This window comes from Thermobia domestica, chromosome 7 (genome assembly GCF_964235325.1).
Source record: "Thermobia domestica chromosome 7, izTheDome1.hap1.1, whole genome shotgun sequence".
NCBI classification, from domain to species: Eukaryota; Metazoa; Arthropoda; class Insecta; order Zygentoma; family Lepismatidae; genus Thermobia; species Thermobia domestica.
In genome coordinates this window covers 45,906,024-45,931,549 of record NC_137460.1, presented here as the reverse complement: position 1 = coordinate 45,931,549, position 25,526 = coordinate 45,906,024, and the positions used below count along the sequence as shown (strand labels likewise).

Sequence of the window (25,526 nt, the reverse complement as noted above, 5' to 3'; positions counted from 1 at the left end):
GTATAAAATTGAATAGATCACTCAAATTTATTCCTTCGTTTCTTTAAATAGCACATAAAGGTATAAAATGATCCTTCTTCGCCTTTTCTGGTCAGTACAAATTATTTTCTTTTCCTGCTTGGTTTTTTCATTTGTTTGAATGACACAAAAGTACAGAAATTCTGAACTAGTTGTTTATTTGAATACTACTGAGCTGGTTAAAAAGACATTTCACGCTGGTACAAAAAGTAGGACACCTAAACAAAAGAGAATGAATGAATACACCATCTAAAATGATTATCTGTAGACCGTGGGTGTTCGATTGTAATCCTTGCTCGTTATGTTAAAATAAGGGTTGGAATGAGTTATGTATTCTTATGTCATTTCTGTTATGTTAAAATAGGGTTGGAAACGAGTTCACCCCTGCTATGTTATGTGTTCGTAATCTTATGTGTTATCTGCCATGTTAAAATAGGGGTTGAAAACGAGTTCCCCTTAAAATGGAGGTCGTAAAAGAGAACGAATACACCCTTGTTATGTTACGTATTCTTATGTATTATCTGTTCTGTTGTGTGTTGCGTAGTTTTATGTGTTATCAGCTCTTCTATGTGTTCGTAATCGTATGTGTTATCTCCTATGTTAAAATAAGGGTTGAAAAAGTGCTCATAAAAGGGAACGAGCACACCCTTGCTATGTTACGTAGTCTTATGTTCTGCTATGTTAAAATAGTGCTATGTGTTATCAGCTCTTCTATGTGTTCGTAATCGTATGTGTTATCTCCTATGTTAAAATAAGGGTTGAACAATATGCTCATAAAAGAGAATGAATACACCCTTGAAAAAGTGTTCATAAAAGGGTACGAGTCTTATGTGTTATCTGCTCTGCTGTGTGTTACGTAGTGTTATGTGTTATCTGCTTTGCTATGTGTTCGTAATCGTATGTGTTATCTCCTATGTTAAAATAGGGGTTGGAAAATATGCTCATAAAAGAGAACGAATACACCCCTTCTATGTTTCATATTCTTATCTATTATCTGTTCTGCTGTGTGTTACGTAGTGTTATGTGTTATCTGTTCTTCTATGTGTTCGTAATTTCTGCTATGTTAAAATAAGCTCATAAAAGGGAATGAGTTCACCCCCTAAAATGTGCTCGTAAAAGAGAACGAATACACCCCCTAAAATGTGGTCATAAAAGGGAACGAATTCACCCCTAAAATGAAGGTCGTAAAAGACCGTGGGCTCACGGTGCACGGTGGTCATTTTCCCAGTGGCTTGTGAGTTGGCTAAAACTGATCCAGATCGATCCATTTTCTACTACTAAGCATATATCATTTCGGGCCCGGACCGGGCTCGGGCTGTGAATTTTTAAATATACAACCATATTTCTTGGGCTTTTCGAGCCTAACTTTGTAAGTATACTGCGCAACGATATATTTTATCACCGTTCTTTCTGGAGAACATTTACAGCACAACTGCAAAATGAAACCTCTGATTACTGTAAATAAAAATATAATTTTGCGTTAATTATTAAGTGTCTGTAATTCGGGCTTGTTTCGGGCTCATTTGATTATCACATGAGCTCGGGCCAGGTTCGGGCCTAAATGCTGGAACATATTTCAGAATCGGGTCGGGCCTCACATTGTAAATTCACTGACCGGGCCGGGCCCGGGGTAAAAATTCCGGCCCGTGCAGACATCTAGCTTCTTCCTGACGTGTGATTTTATGATACCCCACATAGCATGGTCCGGACTTCGTGTCGGTCAAGGAAAAGAGGCTGGTAAATTTGGAGATACAAGTCCTATCCATCGGCGAGGGAAAAAACGAAATCAGGTGTTCACGAATAGGAAGTAAGAAGTGGGCGGGAGCTTTATTGTGTTGATAAACAACCATGTTGCTGTGATGCTCAGATTCTGCAGCTGTGGAAGAAGTCAGTCAATCGACATCAACAGATAAGTAACTTGTATCACGAAAGCCTCCAAGAAGTACGGACCAAAAGTATGTGTTGTTCAGAGATTTCTGTCCAAAGCTTGACGCGCGGAGGATTGTTCTCAATTTCTTGATTTAAAAAAAAAAAGTTCCTTTGTTTATGTGAAGACGTTCCTATCCCATGAACTCCAGTAACTAATACATTCATCATAGAAAAGAACGCGCTTTCGAACACGAATGGACATGCCTGATGACCCGAACACACCCAGCTATCGGACAGAACCCTTTCACAGCATACTCCAGAATTTTTTACTACTGGATTAATGCCCACTAATCGAACCCTAATATTCACGAGTTTTATTCCCGGTGAAACACTTCTTATTCAAGTTACAATGCTTTCACTATTTCAAATGTAATTTCTCGTTCATTCGTCTTTTCATAGTGAAAAATAACGCAATAGTTTTGAACGTAGACTGTACAAAATATTTTACAAAACATAGTTTCGGCTCCGTTTCGTGTCTCTTATATTGTACACGACAATTTCATAAGCTCACTAAATAAAACTTTGACCGTCACTCAAACGGGAAACATGTACATTTTCATTTCTGTGATTCTCACGCGTTTAAACACTGATATATCTTGCAATTATCTTTCAGTGTAATGCTTTGACACACACATAGTCGTAACCAGAGAAAAAATATATAGATGCGTACTTTACCGTCACCAATTGTACTGTCACTATACACCTGAATTATACGAAGTTGAATTCATACTTGTCATATTTCTTGTTTTCAAAAACCGGATAACTGACTGTCTGATTCTTTGATTTTTACTTATGTTTTATCTCAATAGGACACTATACAGGAAGACATCTTCATTTTTACAGGAATCAGACCAACTGTAATCCATTTTGACACACCCAACCCACTTCACGTACTAGGTCTGGAACTATAAGGATCAGACACTAACCACTAGGTCACGAATGAGGGCTGGTTGGATGGGTTGGAATTTAACATCTCTGTCAACGCATAACCTATAAAATATGTGAACTCACAGCTTTATGTGGCGTTCGAACCGTATGATTTCCCACCGGCAAACAAACAAACCCTAGTCTCCTGCGCTTGTACTTGCTAACTTATGTACAGGGTGGCTCATAATTATGTATTATGATGTTTGATTGACTGTAGTATTTGTAATTCTGGATAAAAAGTTTCGATATGACAACACTGTGTAGCTTGAGAGTGGGGATAACGGTCAAACGTGCTTAGAACCGTTAGTGTATGCCAACAGCGTGTGCGTTCAAGGGCGCCCATGTTGTGGTTTCCAGAGGGGTGTGGCAAGTATAAGCGATATTTCAAATATAGTTTCAAATTTTGCAGTAACTATTCTGAAAATTCTATTGCGTTTTCGATCTTCCGAAGTACAATTTCCTCTAGAGGGGATCGAGCGCCCCCTTGCCCCCTAATGGGCGCCCTTATGTGTGTTGTGTGCGTTTGTATTCTCCAAGAAACAATTACGCGGACGGAGGTGAGACGAAGCTCGATCTCCCGATTTGATACCATGTGACTTTTTCTTATGAGATGTTTTAAAGGACAAAGTGTATCTACATCACATATGCAATTTGGCCGAACAACAGGAAGCCAACCCAGAAGAGGTGCACAGGATACCAGTACGGGTCTATCGAGCCGCTTGTGATAACGTTGCACTTCGTCTCCAGGCATGTATCGATTTAGATGGTGCATTGGTGGATCACGCCGTAGAGAACGAGATTATTTATTTATTATTTTTTTTTGTAAGGAAAGGCATAAAAGTAATTTGTTTATCTTCAATATTGTGTTCAAGTTATGTTGTTAGTTTCTTTACCGCAGTCTCTGAAACACCATATACACAATTATGGATCACCCTGTATGTATATATGTATGTATGATTGTTGTGCTCGAAAGCAGGTTCCAGTTCACTTACCCTAATATACCTAAGTGAGTAAGTTAGTCATGCAGGGATTAGGTAGCCAGTTTTCTTCCCCCCGTTATTTAAGAACAATTAGGCAAATTGGAAATTTAAGACGTGAAGTGGACAGATAGTTTGAAAATTAGGATTAGAAATACTACTTATATACAAAAAGTGTAATTACGGCTTCATTATAGAGGCAGTCAGTCGCTTGTGAATGTCAATTAATATTTTAATGACTCAAAGCTCTCTGACTTTCTATAATGTCCTGGAGCCAGTGAAAGAGCTCAAAGTTTCTAATAGAAATAAGTTTTTCTTATTTTATTATCATTACGCACTAATACATTCATTCTATTTCATACCATTTAAAAAATATATAATTAATACTCTAACACTTATCGGCTTAATGTATAGTTCCACTCTAAATTTTGAAAACTGCATTACCACTTACTTCATTTTGATATTCTCTATCTCTTCCCCCTCCCTCAAAAATATTTTATTTCTCTAGTGTTTTGTTCGAGGATTAAAAATTCGTACTATATTTGCCCTGATATGATTATCAATGAGCCTGAGCAAGGCTCGAACTCAACTGCTGTTTCCATAACTTCGGCGAGGCAAGCAAAGCGGATAAGAACATTATATGCAGAGAAACGTTGTTTTATTGAACAGCATTTTATGTACGAAAAGATTCGAGTTTGCAATTTCTTAATGCTTCTACCGGATAGTTCGTGCAAGTCTGCATATAGAGTATCCCTTGAAAATCGAGACACGTCTTCAAATTTCCTGTTTATAGCTTCGCTATTAGTTCCTTAGGTTCTGTAGCTGCCAAAGCCCCCTCTGTCCTTCAAAATACTTCTTTAAAATTTTGTCTTGCATAGCACAAACGAAGTGAAGAAGTTAGTGGGTAAGGAATACCAAGAAGGAAAAAAAAAGCAGGTACTCCTCATGAATACTGTACTTCCCAGTTTTGCTTTTGTATTTTCCCCTCCCTGCCCTGGCCCCCTTCGCGCTTCCCGCTGGTTGTCAGGGGCTCGGGATCTTGCGTCCCGGGAAGCCCAGCCACTAAGCTCTGGTTGTGACGTCACCGCTCCTGGCGCGAGCGGGATGGGGAGAGAGGGGTTGACTCGCGCCCCCGAGCAGCTACGCATGAGCACCGTCGCACAGTGGCGAAAACCAGTACGATCGACGGTGGGCAAGCAAGGCAGCTGGAACCGAGCGTCCAAAGCACCGGGGGTATCAGGCTACATTCAGTTTTTTTTTCTCTTCTCTCTCTCTATCTTTATCTGTCTTTTTCTCTTTACACAGCAAGAAAAAACTGGCGCTGCTGTTAGCTGTGGACTAGTGATCGAATATATACAAACACATATATATACATACGTCTAGAACGGCGAACAACACAGATTTTTTTCTAGTGTTCAAAAAAAAAAAGTTTTTTCTATATAGTGTAACATTACTATCCCACTTTGGTGTTCCACACGAAACCGACAGGTTCCATCAGGTTGAGTTTACAAACAGCTTTCTGCTTCTATGTTCGCCGTAGGCCTTTCGACTCTTTTTCTTTTCATTTTTTAAAAACTGATCGTTCATCGTTCAAAATAACGGATTGCAAGAACTGTGTTACTACGGAAAATAAAACAATAATAATACGTCAAAAACACGCTAATTTAATTTTGTTATGAAAAGAACACGGAAAGCAAAAAGTGGGAGGTTATTGTAAAGTTCGCCTCAAATGGCCTTGAGGACATAACGCAGCGTAAAAGAAAGAAAAAAACAGATAACTCTGTGTTTTGATAATGCCTGTTCGTTGTCAGCTGTCACAATCATTACGTAATGTGCCTCGCTTGTCACTATCTTCACTAGTATTAGTTCTGTCAGGTGCTGTGCCTAGTTGTTCTGATTCTCCATTTGTGTGTTTTGCTGGTTGCATACATACTGAAAAATTAACTTGCGACTGTTACAAGCTAAAGTGAACAATAATCTTGAAGAAAGATCTGCAAGGAAGGACGGAAAATAAAAGATTGTGGCAAAAAAAAATAATACCAGATAGATGTTAGTTCAGCTGTGAAAGTCGCCGCCGCTGCAAAGAAAAAAGAAAAAAAAGTGTTGCTCGATCAAAGTTGCAACTACGAAGAAGTGGAATTAGCAGCGATTCCTACAGGTTGGTTATCTAGCATATTACCATATGTGTCCATATATAAATGTATATATTATGTGTATACGTGTTTTCGGAAGACTCTTTTTAATACTGTCACACGTTATTCACATAGAAAGAAAGACATTACATACCGTTATTCATATAATAAAAGATATTCTATAGTTAGCATAACCATAATAATACGAATTTAAGCATCTTTCTAGTTTTTATTACATTTTGCAAGTCTCTTATCGGTTTGTAACAAGTGCCGAGACATTATAATATTAATAATTAAAACAAAAGATAAAATTTATAATACATATGGCGTTATGTTTGTGTAAGTTCAGGAGAAAAGAATCTTTAAGAGGCCTAATCAATGCGAAATTAAAACACTGCTAATTTTACGGTAATTATGTGATATCTTCAAGTAGATTAATGATAATCGAAATGTGGAACAAGAGTGCGCTAGGCAATATTTATTTTACAAGAGATACCGTTATTACGAATCATCTAGTAGTTTTCCGTTTATATTCATTTTGAAAAGGGAAAATGAATGTCCATTTTTTAATGACTGGAAATCGAAAGCAGATAAGTGAGTCGTGATAACGGTTTCTCATATAAAATAATATTGTCCAGTAAGCTCCTGTTCCACTTTTCGATTATCTTTTTATCTATTTGAAGATATCACACAATTACTGTAAAATTAGTGCATATTTTCATTTCTGCACATATTTTACTTTCGCCGTGATGGGACCTCTTAAGGAGCTTAATCAGAATCGCTGGTATAATAATAATAATAATAATAATAATAATAATAATAATAATAATAATAATAATAATAATAATAATAATAATAATAATAGATTGGTGTTCTAAACGTTTTACTCTAGTTTGAGAAAATTTAAATTTAATAAGTGTATCTGCAGTTCAATATTTAAGTTATGGCCCTGCTTTTAAACAAGACTAATTGTATTTACACTGAAATTTTTTTTTTATTTTTCCTATGGTGCTTTCATTTACATGTTTTTAATAAAATGAATGTATAGGAATCGCTGCATGAAACATAAGATATGCTTTAATATGCTCGGAATAATTGGAAATATATCAGATGATGGTTGAATCGCTATATATATATTTGTTTGTGCATGCTTGTATCGACAGTTCTTTTAATAACGTTGTTTCATTTCGTAATTAATTTACACATTGTAGCTCTATGACTTATTTTTAAACAACTTGAATGTACAATCGTGTCCAAAATCATTGTCGCATATCTATAATTGTCTTCTTGTAAGAATATAATCTGATAATGATTTTGCAGGGTACTTTTAATACTTATACTATGTGTATAATCGGGAGATGTATAATTCTGGTAAATTTCATAGTAAAAAAATTATAAATACGAAAATTAGAATGAGTGAAACAAAATGTTGCTAAATTGACAATAAAGTTTTATTTTCGTTTTATTGTTCTCATTTACTGCTCTTTTGATATGAAATTTGCCACATACATGTCAATGCCGATTATACATATACTAACATTATAAGAAATACCGAGCGAATTCATTATCAAATTACATTCCTAGAACAATATATTTATAGACATGCGACAATAATTTTGGACATGAGTATACATCGCGATACGAAAGAAAAAGAAACGATTTTGTTATTGTATTTACAACTGCGATATTCAAACTATATGGGATGATTTGGTGGATGGATGGTTTACAGTTTAACGTCCCTTGTAGCAGCGAGGCTATATGAGACAGGGAATTACAACTTAACGTGAAATCCATATCACATGAGCTCCCGCCATCCTTTCCAAAGAGTATGTTTTATATTAACCTCTCTCTCTTCGTTCGCGATATATCCAGAGATCTTTTCATAAGATTTCACAATTGCAGAACTTCTATACATTACGTTCAGAATTCGTATCAAGTAAAGTATACCGCTATTCTTGGATATTTTGTTAAAAATTATATTGTTTTCCGCTTGATATTTGATGATGAGAATTGTTTATTATTATTATTATTATTATTATTATTATTATTATTATTATTATACAATTTCATATTAGATAACATTCTCCATTCATTTGCTTCTTTATGTACTTTCTGCGGCTCAAAATATTTGCTTTAGAACTTTTCTATCAAAAGCTCTCTGCCTACGTTCATTTCTGTTGATTAGCGAATCAACTTTTACATCCATACAATACCATAGATTTATGCCCTTACAGATACTTTAGTTCTTTTAATTTCTTTGATATTAGTAGCGACAATGATTTCGCTTGGAGTAGTGACATTAATCTACACAGTCCGTTTACTTATTGTTTAAGTGCATTGCTCCACAAGCAGTATGTGTAAAGAGTATAAGTTTCTCCGTTAGGAAAGACAAACAGCAATAGATCACATCTTCTAGTTAATTGTGTATTTTTTCTATATATACACAGTACATAATTAAATAATAGTGTTTTCCAACACAACAAAAACTCTCAAAAAATATTGGCAACAAACATTTTAGCACCAGTAAAGTTCTTTCTTTGATTTTCTCAAAGATTACACATGAGAATTTACATTCAAGCCTGTTATTTTATTTAACTCGATATGATATATCGACTAATATATTTAGACAATATTTTAGTTAAACAATAATTTAAAATGTTAATGTTAATTTTAAGCTAAATCTCATTAATACTATGCTATACGTACTGTCATCTTGCTAGTATCGTAATAAAGGGTATAATTAAGATATATTTCAATATCAGTTTTACCTCAATAATGTCGTGGTTTTTACTTCAGTATCAGTTTTACCTCAATAATGTCGTGGTTCTTACTTCAGTATCAGTTTTACCCCTATAAAAGGCATGGTCCTTACTTGAGTATCAGTTTCACCTCAATAAATATCGTGGTTCTTACTTTTTTTAAATCAGTTTTACCTCAATAAAAGGCATGGTTCGTACTTCAGTATCAGTTTCACCTCAATAAATATTGTGGTTCGTACTTCAGTATCAGTTTCACCTTAATAAATATCGTCGTTCTTACTTCAGTATCAGATTTACCTCAATAAAAGACATGGTTCTTACTTCAGTATCGGTTTCACCTCAATAAATATCGTGGTTGTTACTTCGGTATTAGTTTCACTTCAATAAATGGCGTGATTCTTATTTGAGTATCGGTTTCATCTCAATAAGTGGCATAATTCATGTATAGCATCACTTTTATGTTTACCAATTAGGATAAGAGGAGACAGAATGCACATACTTTCCGTCAACAGAAAATAACTGTCAATTTATAACTTTATTACTATGCAATACAATTTACATGAAATTTTAATTTTTGTAGAATAAAGAATACCTATAACTGTTAATTTGCCAGTCTATAATAAGCAGCCTTTGGGTTTTATAGACCATAGAGTTAGTTAGTTAGTTAGTTACGTATTGGTGTTTTTTTTTTTTCAAGATACAATGTATGCACGTGGTTAAGTGCTTGGAGAAGCCTGCAGAGCTTAAACTTCGCAACGAAAAAAGAAGTCATAAATAAATAAATAACACAATATGTTAGTTAACAGTCTATTTTTCACCTACACAGCACATAAATAACAAATAAATAAACATTTTCCAGCACAACTTCAAGATTAGGAACGAATTAAAATTTCGGGCTCTATCTCATTAAACATATATATCTTGCTAGTTTATAATGAAGAGCTTACTGATAACACGCTTCAGGATAGCTGTCAACCTTCACATGTATCATGGTTCTTGAACAGCATCCAGTTTTATATTTACACATAAGTTTATTTTAGTTTTCTCGAAAACTACGCCTCAGCTATAACATCCACCATTATCATTTTGTTCGTATGGGATCCTTGGTTGGATCCCAGCTCGCGCCAAGTGGACTTTATTCATTCCACCAACTTCTTTCATTTCTCATCATCACCATCTCCATTAGCCTAGCCGGCATAACGGTGAGACGTCAAAGATTTTATCATTTTGTTCATTTTAATGCGATCTGTCGAGTAGTGTGTCTCATATTTATAATAAAAGATCCCCTAAACGTCAATAATATTGGGAAATTTTTGGAACAAAAAAATCTGTTGAAGGTCAATAATTTTGTGAAATATATTTTGCCCTTTGGATCAAAAAATCCGTTAAATGCCAATAATGTTGTAGAATTTATTATATTTTTGGACCCAGAAAAAAACATTAAACGTCAATAATGTGAAATTTATTTTATTCTTTGGACCAAAAAAATCGTTGAACGCTAATAATGTGGAATTTATTTTATTTTTGGACCAAAAAACCCGTTATACGCCAATAGTGTGAAATTTATTTTACTTTTAGACCAAAAAACTATTAAAGGCCAATAACGTTGAAGAATTTATTTTATTTTTGGACCAAAAAATCCGTTAAACATCAGTAATGTTGAATTTATTTTATTTTTTGAGACAAAAAATATGTTAATCGCCGCTAACGTTCTGGAATTTATGTTATTTATGGAGCAAATATATCCGTTAAACGCCAGTAATGTTATGGAATTTATTTTATTTTTTGGACCAAAAAATCCGTTTAACGCCAATATGTCGTAGAATTTATTTTATTTTTTTGACCTAAAATCCATTAATGGGCAATAATGTCGTAGAATTTATTTTATTCTTTGGACCAAAAAATCCGTTAAACGCCAATAATATTGCGAAATTTATTTTAGTTTTTGGAGCAAAACAATCCGTTAAATGGCAATAGTGCTGCGAAATTTATTTTATTTTTTGGACCAAAAAGGTGCATTAAATGCCAATAATGTTGTGTAATTTATTTTATTTTACTCCTCTCTCAATTAAATTATTAGTCTATTTAAAGCATACTTTAGTAATGTTAAGAATTCAGACAAACCACAAGTTGATAAAGTGCTTTCACTTAATATGAGACATAAACAGTTTTCACTAGTTTTTCGAGCCCATAACGTTTGTTTCCTTTTTTTTTTAATGGCGCAATATTTCAATGTAAGTGACACATATCTTAATAAATGAAACATATGTTAACTGTATTAAGGAAAGATATATATGATAATTTACTATATACATAATCGATTTCCTTAGATTTAGATTCTTATTAATATAATAAATTACAATTATATCATACTTCAAGTTTCTATTAGTATAATTACTTTAACGATGTGTTATTTTTTTATAAAAAGCAAACAAACTTCATAGACTCTATATATATGTGTGTATATACAGGGTGTTAATGAACTATATCGATAAACTGTAAGAGGTGATTCCACTCATCAAAATAAGAGAAAAAGTTAATATGTACCTATGGCGAAAAGTGCATAGTTTCAGAGCTAGGGCTATCCAAAATCGCGAAAAAGCAACATTTCAACAGGCCCTATTTCGAATTCTACAAACTGTGGGTTGTGGTCCTTATCAGCGTAAAGGAAGCCACGCATACACTATCCAAAAATGCATATTTCATCAATTTTCAGTAGGTGTATAGGGTATTCCCTATAAGGCATAATTCTCAGATATACTCTCAATAGAGTTTTCAGATATACATTGATTTCAAGGAGGGTCCAAAGTAGGCAAGACAAGAATGGACACCCAAAGCTTTGGAGGGAAGTCGGAAGTGTTAGGAACCGGCAGCTCCATGCTTTTTTGTATTCAGAATAGCGTGTGATGTGATGTATTTAGTCACGGTATATTTCACGTTTTCTTCACTTATAAGCGTGAAAGAAAACATCGCAGCCTACGTTTTCCCGAATACAAGAGATCGTTCTGCTGACGATCCTTACCACTTCCGACATCGCTCCAAAGAATTCCGTATTCACTGCTATCAAGACCTATCATTTGCCTACTTTGAACCAATGTTAAAGTCAGAGCATATCTCAAAATTTGGTTGATGGCATGTCTGGGAATTTCACCCTGCAGGGAATATTCTGTACACCTATTGAACATTAATGAAAGTGCAATTTTGGACTGCGTATGCATGACTTCCTTTTCGCTGATAAGGACTACCATCCACAGTTTCTCAAATTCGAAATAGGGCCTGTTGAAATTTGGCCTTTTTGCGATTTCGGACAGCCCTAGCTCTGAAACTGTGCACATTTTTCTACAGGCCCATATGAACTTTTTCTCTTATTTTGATGTGAGGAATCACCTCTTACAGCTTGTAGGTTTAGTTCATTAACACCCTGTGTATATGTATATAATGAAAAGTATTCATGGCCTTTGCCAAATTCAACCTTATAACCCATACTAAGTTTATCCACTCATACATTACTTTCTCTTAAATAATAGTTAAAAAGTTTCGGTTATTTTAGTTCTTGTCCGAAACGTCTGTATTGTCTGATTATAGATGATAGATGAAACCACTTTTGATCCTCAGAACACAACTGTTTTGGTTTAGTTCTCATCCAAAAGCATACCTGGATGAGAACATACATACATACAATACGTGCATTCTTTTGATCCTCAAAACGAAACAGTTCCTGTTATTTTAGTTATCATCCTAAAACATACCTGATTATAGACAATATATGAAATCTGTTCTGTTCCTGAAAACAAAACTGTTCCCGTTATTTAAGTTCTCATTTAAAAACATACCTTATTATAGACAATAGATGGAATTTGATTTGATCCTCGAAACAAAACAGTTTCCGTTATTTTAGTTCTCATCCTAAAATATACTTTATTAACGACAACAGGCGAAATTTGGTTTCATCCTCAAAACTAAACAGTTTGTCTTATTTTAGTTATTATCCAAAAAATACCTGAATATATGCAATATAAGTAATTTAGTTTATTTCTCAAAGCAAAACGTTGGTACCGGAAGAAATTATGGACATTAGTCTTCTTTTCGTTGTTTTATTTACGTTTCATATATCAAAATATGAAATATATACTCGCCTGAAAGCAGATATCTTCTCATTGCTTAAATAATTCCACAATGTTTTTAACTAAGGATCGTACTTGTTGTTGTTCTAATTAGATGAATTGATAGAGAAATGATATTTAGTGAGAGTTACAAATGTCTATTGCTCCTGAGGACGGTATATTTTGAAAGGGGCTACAGATCTCCTAGAATCTTTTAAGGTTTTCAGGCTTTAACTTTCTTTTCGATCATAGGTCATATTAGTTACTATTGCAGGGCTTCAGCCAGGAAGTTTTTCTAAGCGAGCTCACGGCTTCTTCAATCCGAAAGCCTTGTATCAGGATATAAAAGAACACCCATTATTATTATTATTATTATTATTATTATTATTATTATTATTATTATTATTATTATTATTATTATTATTATTATTATTATTATTATTATTATTATTATATTTGCAATAGGGCTATGCTACTTTTTCGAAACATGAGTTTTGATAGTATATGAAATTAAAATCATAGGTTGTAAGAAGTGAACCATTTATAAGAAAATATCTTATTGGAGGTCCATTTGTTTGACTTTGCATTTGTAAAATAAAGTGTATATAGGATAACAATATAACCCTAAACGAGTGAGCTGAGTACAGAAATACAATGATAACCCTCACTTTCACAGTTCAGCTCCACAGATTCAGTTCATATCAGTGTTATCATTGTTTTCCTGTACTCAGCACACTCGTTTCTGAAATGAGGATTCCGACGTTTTACCCCATGTTCTTCAAATGTCTTTTTTTTATTGAAGAAAAATTGTAATGAAACACGATACTCTTATGGAATTGCATAATATATTTGCAACTGGGAATCGGATTCAAGACCACGTGTACCAAAGGCACACACGATAGTCACTACACCAGCGGGAAGGGCTGTATGTATCCAGTTAGGTGACACATAAGTACTCCTGACAGTGATACACACTCCTAATAGTGACACACATATACTCCTAAAAGTGATACACACTTCTAATAGTGACACATGTATACATATAACAGTGATACACATTCCTAATAATAACACACATATACTGCTAATAGTGATACACACTCCTAATAGTGACACACATATACTCCTAACAGTGATACACACTCCTAATAGTGACACACATATATTCCTAAGAGTGATACTTCTAATAGTGACACATGTATACTTATAACAATGATACACACTTCTAATAATGACACATATATATTGTTAACAGTGATACACACTCCTAATAATGACACTCATATACTACTAACAATGATACACACTCCTAATAGTGACACACATATACTTCTAACAGTGATACACATTCCTACCATGACACACATATATTCCTAATAGTGGTACACACTCCTACCAGTGACACATACTCCTATTTATAACACTGATACACATTCCCAATAGTGATATATACTACAAAACAGTAATACACACTCCGAATAGTGACACACATATACTCTTAACAGTTACACATTACTAATACATTCCTAATAATAATACACACTACAACCAGTGGTACACACCCCTAACACTGATATACATTCCTAACAGTGACATATGATATATAAACTTCAACTCTCCCACACATATAATAAATAACGTAGCTATTCCATAACAAATGTAGCTCTTCTTAAATATATATTTTTAAAGATAATTATACTGTCTCAAACACTATCACAACTCTTCCACGCCTGGTGCTCTCATACTAAATTACTAAATAAACATCTTTCATATATTTTATTAGTGGCTGGTACTTGTTAGAAAATTTTCCCTGGTCAACACAATACTTTCAAATACTTATATTACATTTCACACTCCAAGCAGTTTGCTTACTAATATAGAAACAAATTGCTTCTTGTTTTAAAGATGTTGTTACCAGGAGTGGCCTTATATCTCTCTACCAAAGTTCTATAACAACAAAATTATTGGGTTGCCGGAAAAATATCAGAAGGTCATCGAACAAAATAGTGTATATGTCGTTCCACAAGGTTAGTTCCAAATAACAATAAATGTGTTGTCAATTTTGACCTCCGAAGGCTTAATACCTTTTGACCAACCTGATATATCACTTACTTGTTAAGCCTATATCGTCAAGTAAGGCTGTACTCTACATAAATGAATCTCTACATAAGTTGCGTCTTTCACTGATACCAGTTTAAGACGGAAACTGCAGTTTTAATAATCAGGGATTATAACTTCCATCCACGACCTCTGATTATACATTTGTCACACATTTTCTGGGTATTTCAATCCTATTACAACTTTAGGAATATTTAATAAGACTCTTTGCATGGCAACTCTTTAATGTAAGCTATAACTGTGTTTTACTCCCTTCTAATAAGTGAAGAAAATTAGTGTTTTCTACAAATTCATGACGCAGTTACATTCAAGACTTTTTTTTAACTACCGTGAAACATTAACGAATTTGTTTCATCACTAATTTAATTTTTATGGTCATCGATTTGTTTTATCATAACTGATTTTTCACTAAATTTTATTTTTACTCACTGTCTGTAAGGAAGTAATACTTAGAATAAGAAAACTAACCGATGGGAACAACGCTTATTTATAAAATTGATGTAATTATTGTTGGGCTTGTTATTTGACCAAAGCAAACTGACTTCACATATTTTCCTCTACATAGTCTGCTTATGAGTAAGAAAACATGTGGGGATTTTGGAGGAAATTATAAAATGTGTGGTAATTCACTACACAATTTAATCGCGACACAAGGTTCCAATATAAATGACAAATTACATCATAATTACTTTCCACATCCTTCTTCTACAAAAATGCAACAAAGTTTAATTTCTAAATATTTTCTCTATCTAAAGCTTCTTAATATTTGTACATACTCTAAATGGTATTACAATTGACAATTCTATAAGAGTATTACTCTCTATAGCTCAATTTCAAACCTGGGGCAGCGGTGCCTCAGTGGTAGAGCGTTCACCTCTGGTGCATGGGATCCCTGGATCGATCCCAACACGCGCCAAGTGAACTTCGTGGTGGACAAACATCGTGTGCGCGGGTTTTCTCGGGGTTCTCCCGTTTCGTCCCACTTTCTTCATTCCACCATTTCATTCATTTCTCATAATCACCGTCTCCTTTAGCCTACCCGGCATAATCGTGGGACTTAAAACTCTCAGGTTTTCATTTAATTTTTCATTTCAATTTCAAACCTATAAAGATTCGTACATAAACGCATGATTCCCTTCACGCTAGTTAGTACGTATCGCATCGTTTACCCGACTACAGACAAACATTTTAAGCCAACTTTTCTGGTTTTTCATTCATTTGCATATTACGTCGATATAATCTATTATTTATGGTTATGAATCTGGTTTCTAAAAGAGTTAATTTAAATTCCTGTGGTCCACTAAAATTTAGTAATCTGCACAATATGTATCACCGAAGAGAGAATGTAACCAGCTGTGGAAAACTGGCTGATCATCTTGCTACTCGCATCTTTTTATTACTTTAAGAATTCTGTCACAATCTATTTATTAGTTTATGAACACTATCACTATCTATTTGTTAGTTTCTAAACCGTATTACTCTCTATTTATTACTTTAAGAATTCTGTCAAATCTATTTATTAGTTTATGAATACTATCACTATCTATTGGTTAGTTTCTAAATCGTATTACTTTAAGAATTCTGTCACAATCTATTTGTTAGTTTATGAATACTATCACTATCTATTTGTTAGTTTCTAAATCGTATTACTCTCAATTTATTACTTTAAGAATTCTGTCACAATCTATTTATTAGTTTATGAATACCATCACTATCTATTTGTTAGTTTCTAAATCGTATTACTCTCAATTTATTACTTTAAGAATTCTGTCACAATGTATTTATTAGTTTATGAACACTGTCACTATCTATTTGTTAGTTTCTAAATCGTATTATTCTCTATTTATTACTTTAAGAATTGTCACCGCCTATTAATTAATTGAGCAGGAATGGAGGTACGATTCAAATTCTTTGAACTAAAAACTTAGTGTATATTTTGTTCGTGCGTCACAGAAAAGGGATGGGAATGGAATTTGGAGTCGAAACATAAATTGCACATTTTCAACCGTGATTAAAAGGAAGGAAAGAAAAGTGCCATAAAATATTCAGCTCTCTTTACCTAAAATCTCATCAAATTTGGATATTGCAATACTTTATTATAACTTGATGTCAATTCTTAATAAGACGTCCAGGAGGAGATTCACCTCCCCCAAACGATTCTTCTGTATCCGCTAGCAGTAGAAACCCATTATATTGAGCCTAAAATCATCATTTGTTGACTGTTTTAATAATGTTAATTTTGGATACTGAATTGTCAATAAAGTCAAGTACATACAACTGTTACACTTGTCAGATTGAAGTTATTATAATGATAACAATAGATGACATAAACTAATTTCTATGTGCCAATATTTGCTAATTAATTATATTCTAAATTATATAATACGTAATTTAGAATATTATTAATTAGCAAATATTATATCAAAGTTTCAAGGATCTTAATTTGTTTTTCCCCGTAAATTAACCAAGTGAAATAGTACATTGGTAAATTTCTCAATTTAATTTTTACAAGTGCACAGAATATTCTCTCCTGCATCAGTTGTAATAAGTAGAAAAATAGATAAATAGATAGGTATTTAATTTAACTCGAGAAGTAATTTATGACATTTGCACAATACTTGTCAATACTCATGTTCATAATTTGCTCACTTAAGTCATCTAATAATATCTTATAATCAATAGAACTATTATAAACTTCGTGGTCCAGAGAGGGCGTAACCATCTAATGGCTGGAAGTAGATATCTTTCCTTCACATCTTAAGTAAATTGATGAATAAAGATTTAAACAGCTCACCTTATTCCCGTACCCTTAAGAAAATGATACAATTTCCGTATTTAATGTGTCACTCAATGCTGAGTATTTTAGTTACGTTTACTGTACTGTTTTGCACTTTTCTTTTAATCTTGCATAGAACAACTCTTAACCGTTTGCGAACAGTTATTTTAAATCAGTCTCTCTTCACAGACGTTTAAACAATGAGAAAGTAAACCATTTTTCAAACTGAATTTTTATTATATTCAAATATATTCAGTGATTTATTACATAAGTTGAATGCAAATGAGACTTACAAACTACATTTGTACAGTTTGTGTTTATATACCACACTTGTCATCAAAGGAACGATCGTTACGCCACGCCTGTCTCTAAACCAGGGGTGCCCACAAGGGGGGCTATGACGCAAACTGCGTCATTGAAATATTGGGGGGGGGGTAAAAATCTATATAAATATGTTTGAGGGGTGTGCACAAATTAATCGAAAAGAAGACTTTATTTTCATGGAAGAACACCTACGGATAACACAATGCATAAAATTTTTCTTCTGTCCTTTATACCACGATACTGACCATTTTGGTTAATGGTTGAAACTGTGGATAATTACTGAGGATAGTGGTTCGAACGTATTGATTTATTTTTCATAATGGGAAATTATTTCACCGCAGACATAAAGAGAGGGGGTAAGTCAGACAGTTGGGGGGTGCGTCATGGACATAAGGGGAGGGGGCACCACTGTCTAAACGGTTTAAGAACGGCTATCAGTTTTTTCTTTAGAGACAAATAAATGGACATCTTATTAGCCATCCAAGTCTGTAATTAGTTATTGAATAACTCATTTGACAAATTAAACACAAATGAGGGTTATAAACTACGTGTTTATATACCATACTCGTCTTCAACGAAATGATCGAATGTGTTTATACGACACGCCCGGCTCTAACGATTTAGGGACGGCAATCAGTTTCTTCTTCAGAGACGAAAAATGGACGCCATATCAGCCATAAGCCTACAATTAGGTATTCAATAACTTATTGGACAAATTAAACAAAATGAGGCTTATAAACGATCCTAACCTCACAAGACGTCATTTGGGGAGGACATGGGGCAATGACCCCTTCCTGAGTTTCAGAAGTTGATACTTTTAATCGATTGTATACTAATATAGTAACAAAAGAAAAACGAAACTCATGTCGGTGGAGCATCTTGCCCGCCTACCCCCCTGGGAAAAATCTGAAAGGACTCTACTACAAACCTCTACGTCCAAGAGTATTTATTTACCACAACGGAACGATCGGCTGTGTGTTTATATCTTGTGCAGGTCTCTAAATAATTGTACTATTTCCCAGTTGGCTAGTGTGCTTAACATTTTACAACTACTCATTTTGGTTGTAGGTTTCTCTAGGAAACGACATGTTTTTTTCTATTTTTTGATTTAGTTTATTTTCTACTAGATGAAATGCCCATTTATCAAGGGAAAAATAGGTCTATGGAAGATATTTAAACCTTTTTGACCCTTAGGATCAGGAGTAAAAGTGCGGGGGAACGCGGAGAAATGTCGTCCTCCCACCTCCAAAAAATATATATGGCGTCCCTCCAGTTCCTAAAAAATTACAATGGGCAGGGGGGACGGCGTGACGTCATGTCGCTACTTACCGTCCCCCTACCTTTCCAGACCCACTTCTACCCCTACTTAGGATACGAATTTCAATAAAATTGCAAACATAAAAATCCATATTAAGCTACTCTGCTTTTTTCTTTTTCATAAATTTGCCCTAGAAGGGAAGAAAAAATGGGGCTATAATTGTTATTATTGGATGGCAATTCCTCGAAACCCTTTAAGGTTAGAGATACAAAATTTGGTAATTAGACTTTTTCATCTAATATAATTAAAGACATATTTCAGCGTTTATTTTATTTTATTTTATTTTTGACGTTTCTCCTAGAAGCAATCAAAAGTGTGAAAATAGAAAAAGGTGAAGACTACAATTGTTGTGACATATCTCCAAATCGCTTAACATTAGAAACATGAAAATTAGTATTAGTCTTTTAGTATCAATTAAAACATGTTTCAGAGTTTTTTTTTTCCTCTTAATTAGAAGGGAAGGAAAATGGATGAGTATTGAAATTGTTATAAGAAGATGACCATATTCCAAACTCCTTTAAGATTAGATACATGTGAACCTTGGTATATAAAATTTAAATTTAATACAAGTGGCCATACAAGTATGCCGCAGCATTTCCAGACATTGTAGAAATTCCACAGCATTCCAGCGTTTTCGAAAATTTCGCTTTTAACAAGAGAAAGGGTCAATATTTATACTTTTTTTTCTCAATACATAAAAATGACTTCGAGGTTGTCAGTCGCACCGATCGCATAAGGAAACCGATGAACCATCTGAAATGAATTTTTGAACACATTTAACACTTGGACCGACATGGGATTTTGTCAACTTACTTTGTTTGAAATGTGAACTCTAGGAAGAAAAGGATTTAAATTTTACGCGAAGAATAATCCAATATTGCGATGCGGAGAACTGAAACAAATGCTGGAATATGAGATGCGCCTTAGGTCGAGCAAAAGCGGATGTCTGTGGCACAAAGTTCCCAGCTAGCCGCATGCTAGTGTTTGCATATTTCTTTTTCATATCAACTGTAAATAGAAAAAAAAATATTTTTAATAAAATCAATAATTCACAATATTAATACTTTATAACTTCGGAGGTTCAAGAATTTTACTTTAGAATGGGACCCGTATTTTTTATTTTATTTTCGAGAGTGCAACTAATTAACAAGTAATATAATTGAAGATAAATCAATAAATAAATAATTCTTGATACCCATTCCTAATAACTTTTACTCAGCGGCGCAAATCTGTCTTCAACATTGAAAGGGACGGGTAAGACCGTTCCCATAATCTTTTTTGTTTTTTGTTTTTTTAAAGCGATGTTCAAAATTTTTATGAAGTTGAAAAATAATGCTGTGGAGGATCAAGGCAGCAAATTTGTCTTCAATATTGGTTGGCGGCCAGATTTGAGACTTGTTCTGGGGAGACATCAATTTTATTTCACTTTCCTTTGTGGCATCGGACACAAATCATCTCCTTTCTCCCCAAAAACCACATTTCAAATCGGATTTTTGGGGGACAACTCCCCCAGTTCCATGATTGGAGGTGACATGTCCCCTTCATTCCCCTCGAGATTTGCGCCACTGCTTTTACTACACATAAATTGATAGCGTTATCTTCTGTGGCCTTCCCATCTACTGATGGGAATGAAACTGCACTTTAAAATTATTGAATATATATCGGGTGTCCAAGGAGGAAGGGGCGATACTTCAGAAAATGGCAGTATGGGTGATTCTAAGTAAAAACGTTCATATGAACATGGGTCCTAATCTCAACTGTTTGAGAGCTACAGGTTGTAAACCATTTTGACTTTATATTGGATATTTCACACCCTGTAGTTATTGTACAGAGATTAGACATGGCGGATTTGAAATATTATGATATGGCCTTTCCAATGGTATGCAATATATAGCAGTGATGTCTTTGGAAGAGAAGTTGTTGATTGATATTTTGGAATTAATGTTGCTATCCAATTTTTTTTAAATAACCTTAACTTTCCGAAATTTTCATCAATAGCTTTCCTTCCAAAGATACTACTGCCACATGTTGCATACCGTTCGAAAAGCCATTTCATCACCTTTCAAATTCGCTATATCTCACCCTTGCACGGTAAATACAGGGTAAGCGATACGCAATATAAAGTCGAAAATGGGTCACAACCTGTAGGTCTCAAACCGTTGAGATTAGGACCTATGTTCATATGAACTTTTTTGCTTAGAATCACCCACATTACCATTTCCCAAAATACTGCCCTTCTTCCTGGGACACCCTAAATATACCTGTCCCAACGAAAACCTGGATGTGTTTTCTGACGTGGAAAACGAATACAAAAGAAAAACAAGAAAATCTGTATTTTTTAAAAATGACTTTTGGTATTAAGGCGATCCTGTAACACTTTCACGAACAGATGTTCAAATGTTTAGAATAATAATATCATAATTATATAAATTAGGACAATAGGATCTAACATTATATTCCATATTACTTTATCAATCACTCATAATTATTTCTTTACCGTATGATTAATTTAACGATCTCAGCCCGCAGCCTAAATAATAATTATTAGTACATAAACACAGTAAGGTCCTGTATAGTTTTATAACATGAAGTCTTTCCACCGAGGAAGAAAACATACTCTGCAATAGCAAAGTAATTGTCAAAATTGGTTGAGCACTTTCAGAGATTACCTCGAATAAATAGTGTTTATTATATTAAGAACATACAGGATGTTTCAGAACAACACCGACAACGTTTGGGAGGCAATTCCTGACATTAAGATGAGGCAAAAAAAGTGTAGAACAACCTGGGTGCACAAATACTTCCTTTCCGAGTTATAGGCTGCCGAAAACATTAAACAAAATGAGTTTTAAAGATCCATAGCTCCAATACTATGGAATCTACCATAGTCGGGTCAAGACTTCACTTAGAAACTAGTAGGTGCCCTATCCAAATATCTATGTTTCAGAATTCTGCGGTACTTCTGCAACAATTTTTATAGAGGTAGTTGGTGAGTACTTCAAATTGTACCCGTAGCCAAAACTCCGTGTATAAAAGTTGTTGCCTAAGTACCTTAGGATTCTGAAACATGTATTTTTGGATAGCGCACATATTAGTTCCTAAGTGAAGTCTTGATCCGACTATGGTAGATTCCATAGTTTTGGAGCTATGCACGTTTAAAGTTTATTTTTTCATGTTTTCGGCAGCATTTGTGGCAACTCCGAAAGGAAGCATTTGTGCACCTAAGTTGGTCTATACTTTTTGTCTTATCTTGGTGTTAGATCACCTCCCAAACGTTGTCAGAGTTGTTTTGAAACACCCTGTATAAATCTTATTTCTAAAACATGAAGAGAAAGCCGATAAGCTCGTTTCGCTTTAACTACCTGAGTTTAAAATTCTGTTCACTCATTCCCGATTCAATAATGAGATATATTCATATATTCGCACTTTCTTGTAACGCGCATCAAACCAGATACACTGATTAAAGGAGAGGCTATACTTCCCGCCAATTACATATCACAGTTTATTTACTTTTTTTTTCAAAAAGGGAAAAGTAAACTCAATCAGAGTTTCTTGAAATTCTTTGACTCCTAGTTTAAAATGTAATTAAAATTGGAACCTTAAAAGCAACTGCAATTTTTGTGAAAATAATTACTATCAAATTTCCCTAACACCTGCGAAGATTAGGCAGAAAACCAATTCCTATTCTGCCTAAAGATAAGATAAAATCTAGAATGAGGGACAAAGTACCAGAGGCATATCATGCACAACAGAAACCGCATCTATAGACCCGCAGCAGTAGCAGCATGATCCTTAGATCTAATTTTGAAGTTTATGCCTGAAGGCGAATATAAACCTGAACAAGTTTTTAATGTGGATGAAACCGTGACAAATAGAATCTTCTACGGAAAACGCCAAATAAAATCTTCACATCAAAAATTGGAAGATCTACACCTAGAGTTAAGGCCGCAAAAGATAGCACTATAATGCATCAGGAAATTAAGTCATTTATGATTGAGAAATCATTAAATTCATTAAAAAGTAGAAACAAGAACGCCTTACCAGTGTTTTGACCCGAATAAGAGAACTTCATAGAGCACGGGTCAAAAGTGCGATAACTCCCCCCACTGGGGAACTTTTGTCACTATATTAGTAATGTTCCTTAGGGTCCTGAGAATCAAAAAATAGTTGTCGGTCAACATACAAGTGCAACATCTGGGTCGTGGGGCCCTTAACACCATTTTAGCACCCGCGTATATTTACAGATATCGACGGGATCTCTTTAAATGACCATAGATCAGACACTGGAACAACACTGGAACAAGTTATACCTCGATCGATTTGTAAGAGTGTAGAGTGACATCGATGGGATTTCTTTAAATGACCATAGATCAGACACGTTAGTGCAACACTGGAAGAAGGTATACCTCGATCGATTTGTAAGAGTGTAGACTTTCAGTTTACGTAATAAACGAAATTTCTGCATAAAAAGGAAAACTAATTGAGGAATATTTAAGAAAATTTTCCTTTAAAAAATTCCCTTCTCGCAATTCTTTTAGTTATTACGTGGCAACGCTGGAAACTAGGGGAATAATAAAATGTATTAATATGTACTATTTTCTGTTTAACTTAAACTGAAAATTTCATCTTGATCCATCAAATAGCAACAGAGGAAACATGTTTTCTATAGTTTTCACATGGTTCATAATAATCGATTTTCATGGAAGTACAAGAATGACTTTGTGTCAATGTTCTGACCATCGGTGCAACACTAAAACAAGTTATATCACGATTGATTTGTAAGGGTGCAGGCTTTCAGTTTATGTAATGAACGGAACATTTCTGCGTACAATGGAAAACTAATTGAGGGATATTTAAGAAAATTCCCTTTAAAAGTTCCTTCTCGCGATTCTTTTGATATATTACGTGGCAAAACTGGAAACTAGGTGAATAATAAAAGTTATTAATTTGTCCTATTTTATGTTCGACTTAAATGCAAAATTTTATCTTGATCCATCAAATAGCAGCAGAAGAAATATATATTGTAGTCTTCACTTCCGACACTTATGCATAGCATAGTTTGGAAGTGTAATAATTGTAGGAAACAGAAAGAAATTACTTTTGATATGGAAAATGAAAATGAAATCTTTGAGTTTTACGTCCCACGGTTATGCCGGTTAGGCTAAAGGAGACGGTGAAGATGAGAAATGAATGAAATGGTGGAATGAAGAAAGTGGGAGGAAACGGGAGAACCCCGAGAAAACCCACGCACACGGTCCACCACAAAGTACTTTTGATATGGATTGATGATGCTAAGAACAACTTCAATTTCTAACTTTGTCGTTCAGAGGTGGATCTAGAAGATAAAAAACTGGGGGGGGGGACAGCAAGAACACAGACTATGATAGGTGTATCATGAGCCTACTATAAATGTTCAACAATATATGAAGAACAGCATAAATTATTTTTGTCACTTAAAAAACTGGAGGTGCCCTATGTCCCCTGGCCCTGGGCTAGATCCGTCACTGTCATAGTTCTATTGCAATCGCAAGTTATGTATCTACTACTTCCGGTTTTAATTTAAATTCGTATTTAATTTAAATTCGGTATTAATTTTACATTAGTTTCATCGCGTAAAACGAAACTCTCTTTAAAAAAAGAAAAATATGTAGTGAACTAAAGGCTTCACGCCTAAAATTAACACCCGAAATTCCAAGATTAAGCCGTTTTTCTTTTTTTATATTTAATAGTATTACAGCTTAAGTTCCCTGTGTTCTTCAGTCTACAAGTCTTCGGTAAAAACAAATGTTCTTATATTTATATTTGTCATTTTGGAAACTGAAATGTTATATACGGCAGAGTCATTTTGATCCCTTATTAAAGAGTGCGAGGATGTTGTAATTGGCGTCCTTGCACCTCATAAGTAACGCCCCTGGGTAGCAAGTTATTTAAAATCGCTTGAATACAGCCAGTGGCGTATTTACGATTTTGTTTCGGGGCGGGGGGCTTTCCTAACTTTCGGGGGGGCTTAAGACCGGAAGCCCCCCTAAATACGCCACTGAATACAGTAAATCTTATAATATATTTTACAGTTGTGGAATATGTAATATGACACTAACTTGTAAGCTCTAATTTTATGATACGGAACTACAACTCGATACTTAAA

At 34.3% G+C, this 25,526-nt stretch overlaps 1 protein-coding gene across 1 annotated transcript in view; it reads left to right on the top strand.

Moving 5' to 3' along the window:
• Nucleotides 1-5,027: 5,027 nt before the first annotated feature.
• DopEcR (G-protein coupled receptor DopEcR) overlaps nucleotides 5,028-25,526 on the top strand; it is a 341,538-nt gene continuing 321,039 nt past the window's right edge. Inside the window, exon 1 of the mRNA XM_081764565.1 lies at nucleotides 5,028-6,009. The gene's annotated coding sequence lies outside the window, so the exon portion shown is untranslated. The remainder of the gene's footprint in view (nucleotides 6,010-25,526) is intronic.